Source organism: Heterodontus francisci, chromosome 41 (genome assembly GCF_036365525.1).
Source record: "Heterodontus francisci isolate sHetFra1 chromosome 41, sHetFra1.hap1, whole genome shotgun sequence".
In the NCBI taxonomy this organism is placed as follows: Eukaryota; Metazoa; Chordata; class Chondrichthyes; order Heterodontiformes; family Heterodontidae; genus Heterodontus; species Heterodontus francisci.
Window position 1 is genome coordinate 19,150,228 of NC_090411.1, and position 18,332 is coordinate 19,168,559.

The window sequence follows — 18,332 nt, forward strand, 5'->3', positions numbered from 1 at the left end:
TGATATTTCCCCCACACTAGCCATCCTTTTGAGTGAGATTGCCAACTGGAGCCAAATTAAGGACAGTTTTGTACTGCAGGCCCAAGCTCGCTAGAGACTGGACTGGGACAGTGTAATCTCACACAATTCAACAGCCAGAAGCACCGAGTAGTCGGGGCTGAATGTGAACCCGGGGGGCGATTGCTGGTGTCTAATCAGTTCCCCAGCTAGATTCTCTTTAAAACGGTACACAAAGCAGTCTGTGCATACTCTGTACATTCACCACAAGCAGCAATGACTGTTTAGCTAAAGATCGGCCCTGCACTCTGCGGCAGTAAACTGGGGTGGCCTGAACGGGAATAGATGGAAGCCATTCGGCTGCCCGTGACCCCAGATTGCTGACAATAAACTAGAGGGACATCATTCAAAATTGGTCACAATTTTAACCCCCATCAAAAAAAAACAATTAACGACTGTCTCGTTCTGAATTAACCCGCCTCATGTAGTCTGATGTACCACTTTTATTGCGAAGCCGATTCAGCCGCAGCAAGCTGCTCTATCAGTAACACAGCAGCTTCCCCAGGGTGATGAGTGGAAAGCATTGAGAGGGAAGCCAGGGCGAGAAGCGGGCGCTAAGACCCAGCGGCTGCCACCTAGGCAGGCGGGCTGTGCGGAAGCAGAAAGTGGTGCTCCGGCTCCAGCTGACCACGAGGTCCCAGCTGTTTCCCGCCATTGCTAAATGTTTTTACTACAACTCCAAACCCCCCCCCGACCTAAAAATAAAACACGCGAGTCTGCCAACAACAGCTTTGCTTTTGAAAACTGGGGTGTAATCAAAGGATCGATGGCTTATTACGCGGGGCAAAAAACACTGCAAGAATTCCGCAAGGCAGAGAAGGAAGTGATTGGAGGCTTGTGTAGGTCTGTATCCAGTTTGTTTATTTCAGAAACAATGTATCAATGGAGAAGCATCAGCAGAGGGGCATTTAAATGCGTTCCACACGTGGGAGGAGGGAGGGTTGCTGAATAAAGACAATCCCAGATTGGGGGAGCAGTTCCCTCTACAAGGGAAATGCAGTAACAAAGGGATCTGAAGCATTTTTTGCTCCTTGAAACTGGAAATTAAGCTAAATTGGGAGACAGGATCCTTGCAGCAGTCGGAGGGAGGAGATGCCGAGCCGACCACGTGGGAATCGCAGCTCGGATCACCAAACGTTCCATTTTGGAACCTCCCGGAGATTGTATCCAAAGTTTGGAACCTTGAGGAATGTATCAACGTTCCAAAGGGCCGCTGCACGTGGGCAACCCCCTCGGTTGCAGTTTTTCCTTAAAGATATTTCGTCCTCTTACCCAGCAGATCATGGCCGCCCCTCTCGTGTCTATTTGTTTTGTAATATGGATCCTCCCACTTTTTGCAAATTCGTTCTGATCCTAAAACCAGCAAAAGTTCCCTTTTTTCCCCCTCTCGATCCTTTATGACTCCCGTTTAATTTTCTATTTCCTTTATTTGGAAATTCTCAAGATAAAATCTAACCCACGATTTTTGTTGTTGCAGGATTTTGATGTAGGAGCAAGCGCTGTTGTTGTTTGTTTGTTGTTGCTCTGATAGTAGGAACTGCGTGCCAAGCCCTTGAGGAAGCTTTTTAAATCTTATCTAATCGCCTTGGCTTGGTTCTTGCTGCATTTCTCCTCATGCTCCGGGGGGAGGGGGAATGTGTTTATGTTTTGATGAGTTCGCCGATGCGAGGAATTTACTGCGGATTTAGGTTTGAATACGCATTTTAAAATGGATTTCTTACTTCTGCCCGCAAATGTTACCACTCCGAATCCCTGTGCCACTATTTGCTGATCGCCGCGCACTAAGATTTTGCTCGTGTGGAGAGAAAATCTGCCCCACACAACTATTACTGAGCTTAAACCGAAATATATTAATACAACTTTTCCAGCTCTTCATTTTTGAGAGGGAAGGAACGTTAAAATGCAACTGGGATAGACTTTCATGGTCTTAATATTTAATTAATCTCTATGAGGAAGATAAATAATTACCAGTCACATAGTTAAATTATTTTTGGAAACTTGACCACTTGTCCAATAAAAAAAACATAATGACGTGCATATCCCTCCCATCGCGTTTAAACTAGCCCTTAACATTTTTAATGGATTTTATAATTGTGATTTTTTTTGGGGGAAATATTGGAAGAATCATAAATTTTAAAGAGACGAAATAAACTTTTTTTTCTTTGAAAAATATCTAACAGTAATTCTTTGAATACAATCGTAATTCCGACCGAGTCTTAGGTAATGGAACTCATTGAAGAGGTTGTGGAGGGGGACATGTAGTGAATTTTATGAATGGGGCTGAAATTGACTCGACTGCTGACGAATACGATTGGCTGCTGGAGTCTGATTGTGATGGGCAGCTATGCAAGGGGGCGTGAACTGTGTGTGTTTCCAACTTGCTTCTGTTTGCACTCGTATGTGTGTTTGTGTGTGTCTACACAAGTCTGACATTCAACTCGCCTCCACCCCAGTCTGCATGCTGTGCCACAAAGTCTAGAGCTTAGTATAACTTTCGCAACCTTCATCGCTGCTTTTTTTTAAAAAAAAGTTATTGCATTTTTATGTTGCCTTGCACCAAATGCATCTATTCATAGAATGATCTGCAGGAGAAAGCCATTCGGACCATCTTGCCCATACCAGCTCTTTGAAACAGATATCCAATTAGTCCCACTCTCCTGCTCTTTCCCCATATCCGATTTCCCTCTGAAAGTCACTAAATCTGTTTCCACCAACTTTTCAGGCAGTGAATGCAATTAACATTTTCCTCACCTATGGTTCTTTTTATTAATTACCCTTAAACTGTCTCCAATTCTGCATATTTGGATGTTTTCCAAATGTTAAAAAAAAACTTTGTTACAAATGGATTTTGAAAAATTGGAAAGGGATTATGTTTTGCTGCACCTTAGGGAATTTTCCCATTTTAATCTTACTCCATCTGCCCCTTTCTCCCCCCGCCCCCCCCCCCCCCCCCTTTTCCAAGGTTGCTGACTCATTCTGGAGAGTAGTCCCATGGGTGTTGGTAGCTTTACTGTACCCTGTGTAGTGGCCATTTCCTTGCATAAACCTAAATGTTGTCAGTTTTCGGCCATAGGGGATATCACAGTGAACCATGATGGTCACAGGTCAATCATTGAGAACAGGATGTTTCTTCCCTGCCAATCAGGAGGAGTTAAGGTCCATTGTTATGCCCTTAGTATTGTCCTAGATAACTCCTGTTTACTGGGGATTAAATCTGGGACTGTTATGATCTACGCTCAGCAGCAACGACCTCATGTTCAAATAGTCATTCCTGGGCAGATCCCATCTAGAGAAACACGTGTAGTTCTTGGCACTGCACCTCAGTGAGGATTGGAGGGAGTGCACTGCAGATTCAGCAGAATGATACTGGGGCTTAGAAGGTAACAGGAGGGCAGGTTGGCTAAACCTGGCATATATTCCCATGAGTTCAGAAGATTAAGGGGTAATCTGATTGAGGTGTTTCAGAAGATTAAAGGATTCGATTGGCTAGAGAAAGAGAAAATATTTCTTTCAATGGGGGAGTCGAGGATGAAGGTCACCTAATGTGAAAATTAGCCTGGCTGTCCAGGAGTGAAATTGGGGAGCACTTTGTCGCACACAGGGAAATCCGGAACCCTTTTCCCCCACCACCCCTGTCCTCCCATGTGGATGCTGGGGGTCAAGTGGACCTTTCAAGACCAAGTGGTAGGTTGTTTGGTAGGTTAGGGTAGAAATGGAGTTGGGGTACAGATCAGAATAGTGGAACAGCCTCATCCTGTTCATATTCACTTGTGTGCGGTACAAGGGGGCAGCCCAAGTGTGTGAAAGCGATTCCCAACACAGTGGGGGGGACGGGGGTGCTTTTAAAAGAGGGGAGAAGCTTTGAGAGCAAAATAAAAAGACAATCTTAATTCCTAGAATGAGAGAGGAAGCTGTTTCCTTCTGATGACATCAGCACAAGTGCTTCAGTGCGGCCTTTGTGATCAAACAGCTGACTTTGATGGAAATTTCCTTGTTGGGGGTGACAAACACGGAAAGGAGTCAGTGTTTCGGGGCCTGCAGCCCTGGCTGTGTTGCTGCTAACACTCCTGCTGGCACCAGGCAGCCAGTATCTGCTAACAGCTGTTAGTTTTATTTTCTGGGATCTCCTGGGGCGGATGTTCTGTTTGCCGCTTGAGACGTTGGCTGCTTTTCCAAATGTTGGACTGCCTCCAAAATGAAGTCTGGCAGGGAGCCGACCCTGGGAATAGAGGGCCCTCTGAGCAGTCTGTCTCCGGAGTGCTGATAAACAACTTGCACTGGCCCAGATGCTGGTTTCACTTTTGCATCAGATGTGGCGTGTGAGGGGCACTCGCTGAGACTGAACTGACATTATAAATATTGGTACCAGTAGAAAATCAGACGTTAACTAATACACGTTAGTAACACATGATCTGCTTCTTTAGTTCATCAGCTTACATTGCTCACAGTGACAGATCTGTAACTATCTATTTGACCTGAGTGTGAACTCAAAGTGCTCCCTCCAGATGGATGCTCGACAGGATGTTTCTCCTTATGGGTAAGACTAGAACTAGGGGACACGGTTTAAAAATAAGGCATCTCCCATTTAAGGTGGAGATGAGAAATTCTTGTCTCAGAGGGTCGTCAGTGTGGGGAATTCTCTTCCCCAGAGATCAGTGGAGGCAGGGTCATTGAATATTTTCAAGGCTCAATTTGATCGATTCTTGATTGACAAGGGAGTCAAAGGGTACAGGGGGTAGACAGGAAAGTGGAGTTGAGGCCATAATCAGCTCAGCCATGATCTTATTCAAATGGCAGAGCAGGCTCGAGGGGCCAAATGGCCTACTCCTGCTAATTTGTATGTTTGTATGTATGTACATTACAGACAATGTACAGGAACAGAAACAGGCCCAACTGCTCTGTGCTGGTGTATCTGCTCTGCACGAGCTTCCTCCGACCCCTCATTATCTAACACAAGGTAGACTGTATTTGTGAGGATCTGGAATTGTCAGTGTAGTGATGGACAGCATTTGGCATGGAGTAGCCGTTGTAGCGGCGCTTGAGATGGCTTGGCCATGTGAGCCGCATGGAAGATGGCAGGATCCCCAAAGACACATTGTACAGCGAGCTCGCCACTGGTATCAGACCCACCGGCCGTCCATGTCTCCGTTATAAAGACGTCTGCAAACGCGACATGAAATCGTGTGACATTGATCACAAGTCGTGGGAGTCAGTTGCCAGCATTCGCCAGAGCTGGCGGGCAGCCATAAAGACAGGGCTAAATTGTGGCGAGTCGAAGAGACTTAGTAGTTGGCAGGAAAAAAGACAGAGGCGCAAGGGGAGAGCCAACTGTGCAACAGCCCCAACAAACAAATTTCTCTGCAGCACCTGTGGAAGAGCCTGTCACTCCAGAATTGGCCTTTATAGCCACTCCAGGCGCTGCTTCACAAACCACTGACCACCTCCAGGCGCGTATCCATTGTCTCCCGAGATAAGGAGGCCCAAAAGAAGCCGTTGTACTTGACTGAGATTCTAGTGACATTGCTGGCTGTGGCTAATTGGTTAGAAGTACAATGGGGGGTGTTGGGGGCTGGGGGAATTGGTAGCTGGACAGGTTAGGGTAGAAAGACCCTGGGTTAAATGAACTCCCAGAGGAATCTACTCTCCTGTATGAAGTCCTTTCTGCCCCAGCAGCTGCTTGTGAAGAAGGGTCAGTTGTTTCTCCCAAACGTGAAATTAATTCCCTTCCTTACTTGCACAGACGTTAAGCTCAAAGTGCTGATCAAAACGACATGAAATCCTACGGTCCACTTTGTGGTCACCACCTCAAATGGAGAAGCTCCAGAGGAGAGCAGCAAAACTGACCCCCCAAGTGCCGAAAGGGTGAACAGGAAAGGTTAGAGAGAGTAGCTTACAATCACCCAGCTTTCTCAGCTTGTGAACTGAGAATACTCATTTAAATTAAGCCAGGGGTAAAAGTCGTATTTAAAACCAATGTTACTCAAAATGTTGGTAGTTGTTTGGAATTTCAAATGCAGTGATCTGATCCCTCTGTTGTTTCAAATACACTTTCACCTGGCCCTAAGCTCTGGAATTGCCTCCCTAACCCTCACCACTTCTTGACCTCTCTCTACTCCTTTCAGACGCTCCCTGAAACCAACCTCTTTGACCAAGCTTTTGGTCACCTGCCCTAATATCACCTTATGTGACTCGATGTCAAATTCTGTCTGATGACACTCCTGTGAAGTTCCATTGGGATTTTTTTTTTTACTATGTTAAAGGCGCTACATAAAGGCAGGTTCTTGTTGTAAGCAATGAGCTAATCTGGCCAAGCTGGGAGCTGGCTGGATTCAAGGACAAGCACAAGCAGCTCCCTTCTCAGGGAGTTTTACTGAGAAACCCGGGTGAAAAGCCATTGGCCTGCAGGCTAAGGCTATCACTGGGATTGGAAAAGGTAGGAGAGGATTCTAGGTAGATAGAGAGATGGATGGATGTTGGGTGATGCCGAGGTTTGGTTTGAGGAGGCTGTAGATTGGGGTGGTTGGAGCCTGCTGGGTTTGTTTCTTCTGCTGTTGCTCCTCGTGCTGGCCAGCCTCCTGTCTCAGTCTGTGCTGTCTCTGTTTGATTTAAAACACAGTCTCTCAAATATTCCGTTGACACCGGAGAGCCAGAGGGATCACGATCGGCGGATCCGGAGAGAAATCGCCAACAGCAACGAGCGCCGGCGCATGCAGAGCATCAACGCTGGCTTTCAGTCCCTGAAAGTGCTACTGCCTCACACGGATGGTGAGAAGCTCAGCAAGGTTTGTCAGCACCTGGAGAATTCAACTCCTTCCTTCCTTCAATCCATTGTACTCACAGTGTGTCTGGGCGGCTGCCAAACAAAAGGTTTTCCTGTTTTTATTGGAGGATAGTGCAGTGCACCCCTGTTCAACACTCTAACCACTCTTCCATGACTTATTTTGAGTGTCTTTTGTTTCATTGAAGTTATGATGTTTGTTATTTTTTATCATGCTCGTGACTTTATCACTTCCCCCCCCCCCCCCCTCCCACCTTTCTGACTCGTTGGGTGTAATGCTCTGCCCTAGTGGATTGCTGCTCCACACGGACCAGACAGATCCCAGGTCTGATTTGTACTCTCATCCGGGGGAACAGTACAGGTCCCACAGCGGATAGAGGCGTGAGGGAGTGGCCAGGAGGAATTGGGTTCCTACTCCCTCCTGCTGTCCACTAATTCCAGCTGGACAGTGGGTGGCCAAGGGGGTACAGGCTGGCCTGTGATGCTCTCACCATTGATTAACCTGCTGATGCTGACTCGCCAGAGGCCTGTGTCCCAGTGCGAAGTCTCTGAGCCTGCCCCCACTGTTAATTTTGTTAATCCCATTCCTAAACTAGTTCACAAGTCATTCATAGGAGTGACACAGGAACAGGAGGACTGTTCCCCTTCTCTGACCGCTTGTTGGTGGCGGGAGGTGGGTGGGGGGGCTATGTGGTCCTCCCATGGCAGAGCGGCTCCCCGATTCTGGCATCTCAGCCATCCCCAGTTTCTATCACTCGACCATTGGCGGCCGTGCCTTCAGCTGCCTGGGCCCTGAGCTCTGGAATTCCCTCTCTAAACTGCAGCCTCCTTTAAGACGCTGCTTAAAACCAACCGCTTTGACCTCGCCTGTCCTAATATGTGGTACGATGTTAAATTTAGTTTGATAATGCTTTGGTGATGCAACTTGAGGTGTTTCGCAATGTCAAAGGCGTTATATAAATGCCAGTTATTGTTGTTGTAGAGTTGCAACAGAATTATTGTCCAATCTCCCTCCTGGCAGGCAGCAATCCTGCAGCAAACCGCTGAATATATCTTTGCTTTGGAGGAGGACAAGACCCGGTTGATGCAGCAAAACGCACATCTAAAACGACTGGTACAGGTGAGCGGGGCAGCAGGTTGGCAAGGAGCCTGGGGCTGGCACATCTTTATCTTTATAGCAAGCACTTCCTGTGTTTAAACGGTTGAGATTTAACTGTCCTGTATATGAATGTTTTAGCTCTTGCAGCTCACACAGCTTGCACTTACTAGTGAGAGATCAAAACAAGAGGATATTTACACAGGATAGTCACTAATAAATCCAATCGGGAATTCAGGAGAAACTTCTTTACCCAGAGAGTGGTGAGAATGTGGAACTCACTACCACAGGGAGGCAAAATAATATAGATACATTTAAGGGGAAACTAGATAAACACATGAGGGAGAAAGCAATAGAAGGTTATGTTGATAGGGTGGGAGGAGGCTGATGTGAAGCATAAGCACCAGCGTAGACCAGTTGGGCCGAATGGCCTGTTTCTGCGCTGTAAAGTCTATGTTTTAGTTTAGTTTAGTTTAGAGATACAGCACTGAAACAGGCCCTTCGGCCCACCGAGTCTGTGCCGACCATCAGCCACCCATTTATACTAATCCTACACTAATTCCATATTCCTACCACATCCCCACCTGTCCCTATATTTCCCTACCACCTACCTATACTAGGGGCAATTGATAACGGCCAATAAACCTATCAACCAGCAAGTCTTTGGCATGTGGGAGGAAACCGGAGCACCCGGAGGAAACCCATGCAGACACAGGGAGAACTTGCAAACTGCACACAGGCAGTACCCAGAATTGAACCCAGGTCGCTGGAGCTGTGGTAGATAAGTCCCCAGGGCCTGATGGGATCTACCCCAGAATACTAAGTGAGGCAAAGGAAGAAATTGCTGGGGCCTTGACAGAAATCTTTGCATCCTCATTGGCTACAGGTGAGGTCCCAGAGGACTGGAGAATAGCCAATGTTGTTCCTTTGTTTAAGAAGGGTAGCAAGGATAATCCAGGAAATTATAGGCCGGTGAGCCTTACGTCAGTGGTCGGGAAATTATTAGAGAGGATTCTTCGGGACAGGATTTACTCCCATTTGGAAACAAACAAACTTATTAGCGAGAGGCAGCATGGTTTTGTGAAGGGGAGGTCGTGTCTCACTAATTTGATTGAGTATTTTGAGGAAGTGACAAAGATGATTGATGAAGGAAGGGCGGTGGATGTTATCTATATGGACTTCAGTAAAGCCTTTGACAAGGTTCCTCATGGCAGACTGGTACAAAAGGTGAAGTCACACGAGATCAGAGGGGAGCTGGCAAGATGGATACAGAACTGGCTCGGTCATAGAAGACAGAGAGTAGCAGTGGAAGGGTGCTTTTCTGAATGGAAGGATGTGACTAGTGGTGTTCCGCGGGGATCAGTGCTGGGACCTTTGCTCTTTGTAGTATATATAAATGATTTGGAGGAAAATGTAGCTGGTCTGATTAGTAAGTTTGCGGACGACACAAAGGTTGGTGGAGTTGCGGATAATGATGAGGATTGTCAGAGGATACAGCAGGATATAGATCGGTTGGAGACTTGGGTGGAGAAATGGCAGATGGAGTTTAATGCGGACAAATGTGAGGTAATGCATTTTGGAAGATCTAATGCAGGTGGGAAGTATACAGTAAATGGCAGAACCCTTAGGAGTATTGACAGGCAGAGAGATCTGGGCGTACAGGTCCACAGGTCACTGAAAGTGGCAACGCAGGTGGATAAGGTAGTCAAGAAGGTATACGGCATGCTTGCCTTCATCGGTCAGGGCATAGAGTATAAAAATTGGCAAGTTATGCTGCAGCTGTACAGAACTTTAGTTAGGCCACACTTAGAATATTGCGTGCAATTCTGGTCGCCACACTACCAGAAGGACGTGGAGGCTTTGGAGAGGGTACAGAAGAGGTTTACCAGGATGTTGCCTGGTCTGGAGGGCATTAGCTATGAGGAGAGATTGGATAAACTCGGATTGTTTTCACTGGAACGACGGAGGTGGAGGGGTGACAGGATAGAGGTTTACAAAATTATGAGCGGCATGGACAGAGTGGATAGTCAGAAGCTTTTTCCCAGGGTGGAAGAGTCAGTTACTAGGGGACATAGGTTTAAGGTGAGAGGGACAAAGTTTAGAAGGGATGAACGAGGCAAGTTCTTTACACAGAGGGTGGTGAGTGCCTGGAACTTGCTGCCGGGGGAGGTGGTGGAAGCAGGTACGATAATGACGTTTAAGAGGCATCTTGACAAATACATGAATAGGATGGGAATAGAGGGACACGGTCCCCGGAAGTGCAGAAGGTTTTAGTTTAGGCAGGCATCAAGATCGGCGCAGGCTTGGAGGGCCGAATGGCCTGTTGCTGTGCTGTACTGTTCTTTGTTCTTTGTTCTCAATGATGGGGGAGCCCAGCACATTAGTGCAAAAGACAAGGCTGAAGCATTTGCAACAATCTTCAGCCAGAAGTGCTGAGTGGATGATCCATCTTGGCCTCCTCCTGAGGTCCCCAGCATCACAGATGCCAGTCTTCAGCCAATCTGATTCACTCCACGTGATATCAAGAAACGGCTGAAGGCACTGGATATGGCAAAGGCCCTGACAACATTCCGGCAATAGCTGTTCCAGTACAGCTACAACACTGGCATCTACCCAGGAATATGGAAAATTGCCCAGATATGTCCTGTCCACAAAAAGCAGGATAAATCCAACCCGGCCAATTACCGCCCTATCAGTCTAGTCCTGATCAGCAGCAAAGGGATGGAAGGAGTCATCAACAGTGCTATCAAGCAGCACTTGCTTAGCAATAACCTGCTCAGTGATGCTCAGTTTGGGTTCCTCCAGGGCCACTCAGCTCCTGACCTCATTACAGCCTTGGTCCAAACATGGACAAAAGAGCTGAACTCAAGAGGTGAGGTGAGAGTGACTGCTCTTGACATCAGGGCAGCATTTGACCGAGTATGGAACCCAAGCAAAACTGGAGTCAATGGTTGGAGTCATACCTAGCACAAAGGAAGATGATTGTGGTTGTTGGATGTCAATCATCTCAGCTCCAGGACATCACTGCAGGAGTTCCTCAGAATAATGTCTTAGGCCCTACCATCTTCAGCTGCCTCATCAATGACCTTCCCTCCATCATAAGGTCAGAAGTGGGGATGTTCGCTGATGATTGCACAATGTTCAGCGCCATTCGTGACTCCTCACATACTGAAGCAGCCCTTGTCCATATGCAGCAAGACCTGGACGTAATATCAGGGAGTTGAGGTCTATGAGGAGCTGGCACAAAACAGGAGTTGAGGACCGGGGCAGATCAGCCATGATCTATCTTATTGAATGGCGGGGCAGGCTTGTGGGGCCGAATGGCCTACTCCTGTTCCTATTTCTTATGTTCTTATGGACAACATCCAGTGGCAAGTAACATTCGCCACACACAAGTGCCAGGCAATGACCATCTCCAACAAGAGAGAATCTAACCATCTCCCCTTGACATTCAATGGCATTACCATCGCTGAATCCCCCACTATCAACATCCTGGGGGGGGTCACCATTGATCAGAAACTGAACTGGAATAGCCACATAAATGCTGTGCCTACAAGAGCAGGTCAGAGGCTGGGAATCCTGCAGCGAATAACTCACCTCCTGACTCCCCAAAGCCTGTCTACCATCTACAAGGTACAAGTCAGGAGTGTGATGGAATACTCTCCACTTGCCTGGATGGGTGCAGCTCCAACAACATTCAAGAAGCTCGACACCATCCAGGACAAAGCAGCCTGCCTGATTGGCACCCCTTCCACCACTTTCAACATTCCCTCCACTGCTGACGCACAGTGGCAGCAGTGTGTACCATCTACAATATGCACTGCAGCAACTCACCAAGGCTCCTTCGACAGCACCGCCCAAACCCATGACCTCCACCAACTAGAAGGACAAGGGCAGCAGATGCATAGGAACACCACCACCTGCAAGTTCCCCACCAAGTCACACACCATCCTGACTTGGAACTATATCACCGTTCCTTCACAGTCGCTGGGTCAAAATCCTGGAACTCCCTTCCTACCAGCACTGTGGGTGCACCTACACCCCAAGGACTGCAGCGGTTCAAGAATTCAGCTCACCACCACCTTCTCAAGGGCAATTAGGGATGGGCAATAAATGCTGGCCTGGCTACGACTGAATTTTTTTTTTAAAAACCTGGACCAATACCTCTAGCTTTCGACGGACTAACCTTTGAGTCACACTTTGAAAGAAAAGTATAAGGAAACAAAGGGACTGTCCGGGAATATAGATTACCAGCGGCCGGATATCTGCAGCCTCTTAATTGACATGATTGTCCATAGAACAGTACAGTTCAGAAGGAGGTCATTCCGACCATCTCTCACTCCCCTGTTCTTTCCCCATAGCCCTACAAAGTTTTTCCCCTTCAAGTATTCATCCAATTCCTTTTTGAAAGCTATTATTGTATCTGCTTCCACCGCCCTTTCAGGCAGCACATTCCAGATCACAACTGTCTGTGCAAGATAAAAATTCTCCCCATCTCCCCACTGCTTCTGTTGCCAATTACCAGAACCCAGTGTCCTCTGGTTACCTAACCCTCCTGCCAGTGGAAACAGTTTCTCCCTATCTACTCCATCAAAAACCTTCATAATTTTCAGCACCTCTATTAAATGTATGAATTCATCCAGTGTTTATTTAATAGAAGCAGCCACGTTATTAATCTCTGTATGAGCCCAGTGTTTACTTAACAGCAGTCTGACTTTGTAGCTTTAAAGGAATGGACACCTAAGACTTTAGGAGAGGAACAGCTCATGGTGCTTTGCATGGTATAATATTTCTGTCCGTGTTCAGCAATTTATTGTTTGATTTACTGTGAGTTATATGACGGAGGATTTGCTGATGTATCAGTGATAAATAGACCCAGAAATTCCTCAGAGCTGCTCCTGCTGCACTGCAGTAACTTCCCAATTTGCGTATCTCCGAATTGGGTCGTCCAAGGTGGTCCTGAATGTCGGTGACCCTTTTGCTCACTTGTGTATGGAACGTCCCAGTTTCATCTTCAAGATAACGGATTCTTTAATCTAGCCTGGATTTCCATGATCGAGAGTGTCCGATCCTTCTCAATGAGATCGCAGTTTTGAACACTGTCTGGTTTCTCACGATATGGTCCAATATGGTCCATTCCCAGTTGCCCTGAGAAGGTGCTGGTGGGTTATTTGCTTGACCCACTGCGCTGTGGCCCATGCAGCCACATCCGAGGGCATTTAAGAGTCAACCACATTGGTGTGGGCCGGACTGGGTAAGGCTGGCAGCTTCCCTTTCCTCATGAAGCAGTCGGGTTTTTTTTAATACCAATTCCACAGCCTCGTCATTACTTTTACTGAGGCCCAGCCTTTTAACTGGATTTCAAAATTTCAAAGTTCCGTGGCGGGATTTGAACCTGCGACACCCTGCACGGGTTTCTGGATGACAGGAGTTGGGAAGAGGTTCCTGCTCCTACAAACTGGACAGTGCTGGATTGGGGTCGGCTGGTGCCCTTCACTGTTCTGACTCACACATGGGGCTCACTCGGCTGGGGGAGGGGACTGCATAGTGAAGATCTGGTCCCAAGTGACTGAAATCTTGCCTCATGAATAGTTCTCTAGCACGTCCCCATGTTCTCCAGTTAATTTAAGTGAGTTGGAATGTTACTATCGACAGTTTCAGTGTGAAACATAGAAAATAGGAGCAGGAGTAGGCCCTTCGGGCCTGCTCTGCCATTCTAAAACAATCATGACTGATCGTCTAATTAAGTACTCTGTTCTCGCTTTCTCCCCATATCCCTTGATCCCTTTGGCATTAAGAAATATACCTATCTCCTTATTGAATATATTTAATGACTTGGCCTCCACTGCCTTCTGCGGTAGAGAATTCCACAGGTTCACCACCCTCTGAGTGAAGAAATTTCTCCTCATCTCAGTTCTAAATGGCATACCCCATACCCTGGTTCTGCACTCCCCAGCCATCGGGAACATCCTCCCTGCATCCAGTCTGTCTGGTCCTGTTAGAATTTTATAGGTTTCTATGAGATCCCCTCTCATTCTTCTAAACTCTAGTGAATATAGGACTAGTCAACCCAATCTCTCCTCATACATTAATCCTGCCATCCCAGGAACCAGCCTAGTAAATCTTCTTTGCACTCCCTCCAAGGCAAGAACTTCCTTCCTCAGATAAGGAGACCAAAACCTCACACAATGCTCCAGATGTGGTCTCACCAAGGCCCTGTATAACTGCAGGAAGACATCCTTGCTCCTGTACTCAAACCAAATTTGACACAAGTCCCCAGATGCTCGCTAGCAGGACTTTGCCAATGTCATTTTCAGTGCCTTGCTCAATACCAGGTAGTCCATCCAGTTTTGTTCTTTTTTTGACTGACTGAACAGTTTTACCACAGATGCATTCAAAGGGAAGCAGAGAAAACATAGAACTACATAGAATTTGCAGCACAGAAACAGGCCATTCGGCCCAACAGATCCATGCCAGTGTTTATGCTCCATACAAGACTCCTCCTCTTTATTTAACTCTATCAGCATATTCTTCTATTCCTGTCTCTCTCAGGTGTTTATCTAGCTCGTGTGTGTGTGTTTAAAGATCAGCACTTTACAGAACCCACACACTCTGTTATCCTGTGTTAAGGGACAGGGCTCTGAATTAATGTCATCTGTTTTTTTCTTCAACTGTCCTTTTCTGAGAAAGTGCTGACCTTTGGCAAACACGTGCTGGGAAATACCCGTTACAGAACGAAGCACCGATTAGATTTCCGTTCTGTCGCCCACTAATGCCGTTTTGTCATGTGTGTGACTCACTGAGGTAGGAGGCACAGCTGCTGCACCAGCTGTTTGTTCAGCTTGAAACGACTGCCCGCCCGGCTGGAAAACAATAAGGGACAGCAGAATTGATGAGGCAGTTTAGCGGAAAGTCCCACGTAGGTGACTAAGTCCTGTGCTCCGAAAGATCTGTTCACTGAAGCCCACTATTACAGATTTTACATAGAATTTTAAAGAAACAGGCCTCCTACCCCTGTTCACCTCACTCTATCAGCATATCCTTCTAATCCTTTCTCCCTCATGTGCTTACCTAATTTCCCCTTAAACACCTCTCTGCTATTCTCTTCAACCACTCCCTGTGGTAGCGAGTTCCACATTCTCCCCACTCTCTGGGTAAAGACGTTTCTGCTGAATTTCTGATTGGATTTATTACTGACTATCGTATATTTATTGTTCTCTAGTTCTGGCCTCCACTACAAATGAAAATGTCTTCTTTGCACAACACCATATCGAATCCCTTCATAATTTTATCCCACATTGGTTGCATAAACCAGCTGCTCGAGGTGTTAAATTTGCAGAGTGGCCTGTGAGTGGGCCCTGCCCACTGAGTCTGTGCTGTGTGTGGAATAAACACTGTATTCTACAGCATTGCATCATTCCCCTCCCACGCTCTGGTATATCTGCCCTGAAATGCACGATGTCTTTATGAATCATCTGAGTTTGCTCGATGTTGGTACTGCCAGTCACTCCCTGCCATCCTGCATGTGTGCAGTTACAGATCGCAGTGCTCCCCATTCTGGAGTCGCAATCGCAGTGAAACAGGCCACGGGCTGGCTGAACGTGAATAAATGTCCAACTGCTGTGTTTGGGGAGGGAGGCGCAAGAGATCGGCAAATCTCTGCTTTCGTCGTCTGGGTATATTTTGTGCTTTTAAATCCACTTTATATGTTTTAATTCATTGTGCTGATGCTTTGCATGTTGAATGGGTCAGGACAGTGGGAGCTTTACTCTGTATCAGACCCATGCTACACCTGATCTGGCCGTCCTTGGTGTGGACACTGGATTAACTCCTTTCTCCCAACATTATAACATCCCTCACCTTGGATCCTTTCTAAAAAAAAAAAAGTGTACAATATAGGAACAGCCCCTTGCATCTGTTCCACCATTCAACTAGATCATGACTGATCTGTAGCTTAACTCAGTTCATTTGTCTTGGCTTCAAAATTCCTGTAAAGCAAAAATCTCAGATTGGAAATGATTAATTGAGCTAGCATCTACTGCTTCCTGTGGGAGAGAGTTCCACAGTCTAAAATCCTCTGTGTGAAAAGTGTTTCGCAGCTTCTCTCCTGACTGGCCTGGCTCTGAAAATTTTCTCGATTGACCCTATCAATTCCTTTCAAAATCTTAGAAATCGCAATCAAATCACCTTCTACATTGCTGAGAATACAATGCTAGTTTATGTAATCCCATCTCATAATCTAACTGCTACTGGCCATGGGCTGTGTCACAATATCTGTATTGTATCATCAGCCTTAGACACGTGTGGTTTGCCTCTCTTCCCCCCCCCCCCCAGGAATACACTGGCTCCTCCCCGAAACGGAAGCGGGGCGATGAATCTGATGAAGGAATCGGTTCTCCGGATTCTGCGGATGAGGAGCTGGCTGAACTCCGGCAACATCTGGAGAAGGAGCGACTGCTGCGGGTCACACTGGAGGAAAAGGTCTGTCCCTCTGCCCCAGGGCCGTCTGTTACGGGTGTCCATCCGCAGTCTGTCTGTGGTTGGCGACGTCGTGCGCTGGGTCTGTAGGCGTGTCTGAGCCGTGCCAGCAGACTCCACGTCCTCGCTGACTGGTTTGTGCCAGTGTCCCTCGCTCGGTGGCTGGTGCCGTCGGCTTGTCCTCTCCCAGAGCTCTGGCTCGGATTGGGAATTCATTGCTTGGGAGATCCCCCGTCAAAATGACAGCATTTTGCTGGAGTGCTGCTGCCAGTGGAGCCTTAACGTGGTCAGCTGGATACAAACACTGGCTCAGACTTTCTGACCCCAGGGCACCAGAACCCCTTTGATCATTGACTGGAGCTAAAGACTGATGTGTGCACATTAAACTGACACTCACTTTAACACACACTAACTCATACACACATATCAACACACATATCAACACACACACACACACCCCTGACACATGCACCCTGCCCGACACGCACACTCCGCCCACAGCTGGAAAGTGTCGATAGAAGCCAGTTCTCATGATTGAGAAGCCACTGAGCGGAGATATTCGTTGCAGTGTGTGTTTGTCTGTAAGCAAGGCAGTAACTCCCGCAGACATGGGATTCACTGCCTCCCTCACTCTGGGTGTGTGTCTCTTTCTCTGTCAGTCTCTGAGTGCACATTGTCTGCCTATCTCTGAGTTTGTTTCTTTATCTCTTTCAGCCATCAGTGTCAGCTGTGGCTCAGTTGGTAACACTCTTGCCTCTGAGTCAGAAGGCTGTGGGTTCAAGGACCTGAACATAACTATCTAAGCTGACACTCCAAGTGCAGTACCGAGGGAGTGCTGCACTGTCCAAGGTGTTATCTTTCAGATGAGACATTAAATGGATGCCCTGTCTCAGGTGGATGTAAAATAAAAAGCGGAGTTCTCCCCAGTGCCCTGGGCAATATTTACCTCTCAATCAACATCACAAAAACACATGATCTGGTCATTATCACATTGCTGTTTGCGGGAGATTGCTGTGTGCAAAGCTGGACCAGGCTAATGCCGTGGGGACGTGAGTTCAAATCCTGCCACGGCAGCTGGGTGGAATTTAAATTCAATTAATTGATAAATCTGGCATTGAAAACTAATCTCAGTAATAGTGCTGTGAAATTATCATCGATTGTCGTAAAAACCCATCTGGTTCACTAATGTCCTTTAGGGAAGGAAATCTGCTGTTCTTACCTGGTCTGGCCTACATGTGACTCCAGACCCAAAGCAATGTGGTTGACTCTTAACTGTCCTCTGAAATGGCCTAGCAAGCCACTCAGTTCAAGGACAATTAGGGATGGGCAATAAATGCTGGCCTGGCCAGCGACGCCCACATCCCTTAAAAGGAAAAAAAAATTGGCTTACAGCTGACTCCACTTCACTTTAAAAGTACTTCATTGGCTGTAAAACGCTTTATCAAGCTATATAAATGCAAGTTTTTTCTCTCTCCTCTCTCTATCTCGCTGAGTAGCGATTCTCTCATTACAACAGTGACTGCACTTCAAAAGAATTTCATTAGCTTTTGAAAGAGAAAAATACTGCAGATGCTGGAAATCCGAAACAAAAACAGGAAGTGCTCAGCAGGTCTGGCGGCATCTGTGGAGAGAGAGAAACCGAGTTAATGTTTCAGGTCTGTGACCTTCCATCAGAATGAAAGATGAGAGAAGTAGTTTTTAATCTGTCTGTGATCGGGTGGAAGGCAGGTGAGATTAAACATCCAAAGGGATGGTGCAAGGTAAAAGGGGGTGGTGATGGGACAAATGAAAAAACAAAAGATGGGTTTATAGAGGAGGTGTGGATGGGAATAGCAGAGGGGGAGAGAAGCAGGGACATTTTCAATTATCTATTCTCTCCACAGAATCTGGCTGACCCATTGGCTGTTTGGGCCATTTCCTGTA

The 18,332-nt window shown here is 46.9% G+C and overlaps 1 pseudogene; it reads left to right on the forward strand.

Annotated features, from left to right (window-relative positions):
* The first annotated feature begins 641 nt into the window (after window positions 1–641).
* Window positions 642–18,332, forward strand: part of LOC137353291 (transcription factor AP-4-like) — a 53,866-nt pseudogene continuing 36,175 nt past the window's right edge.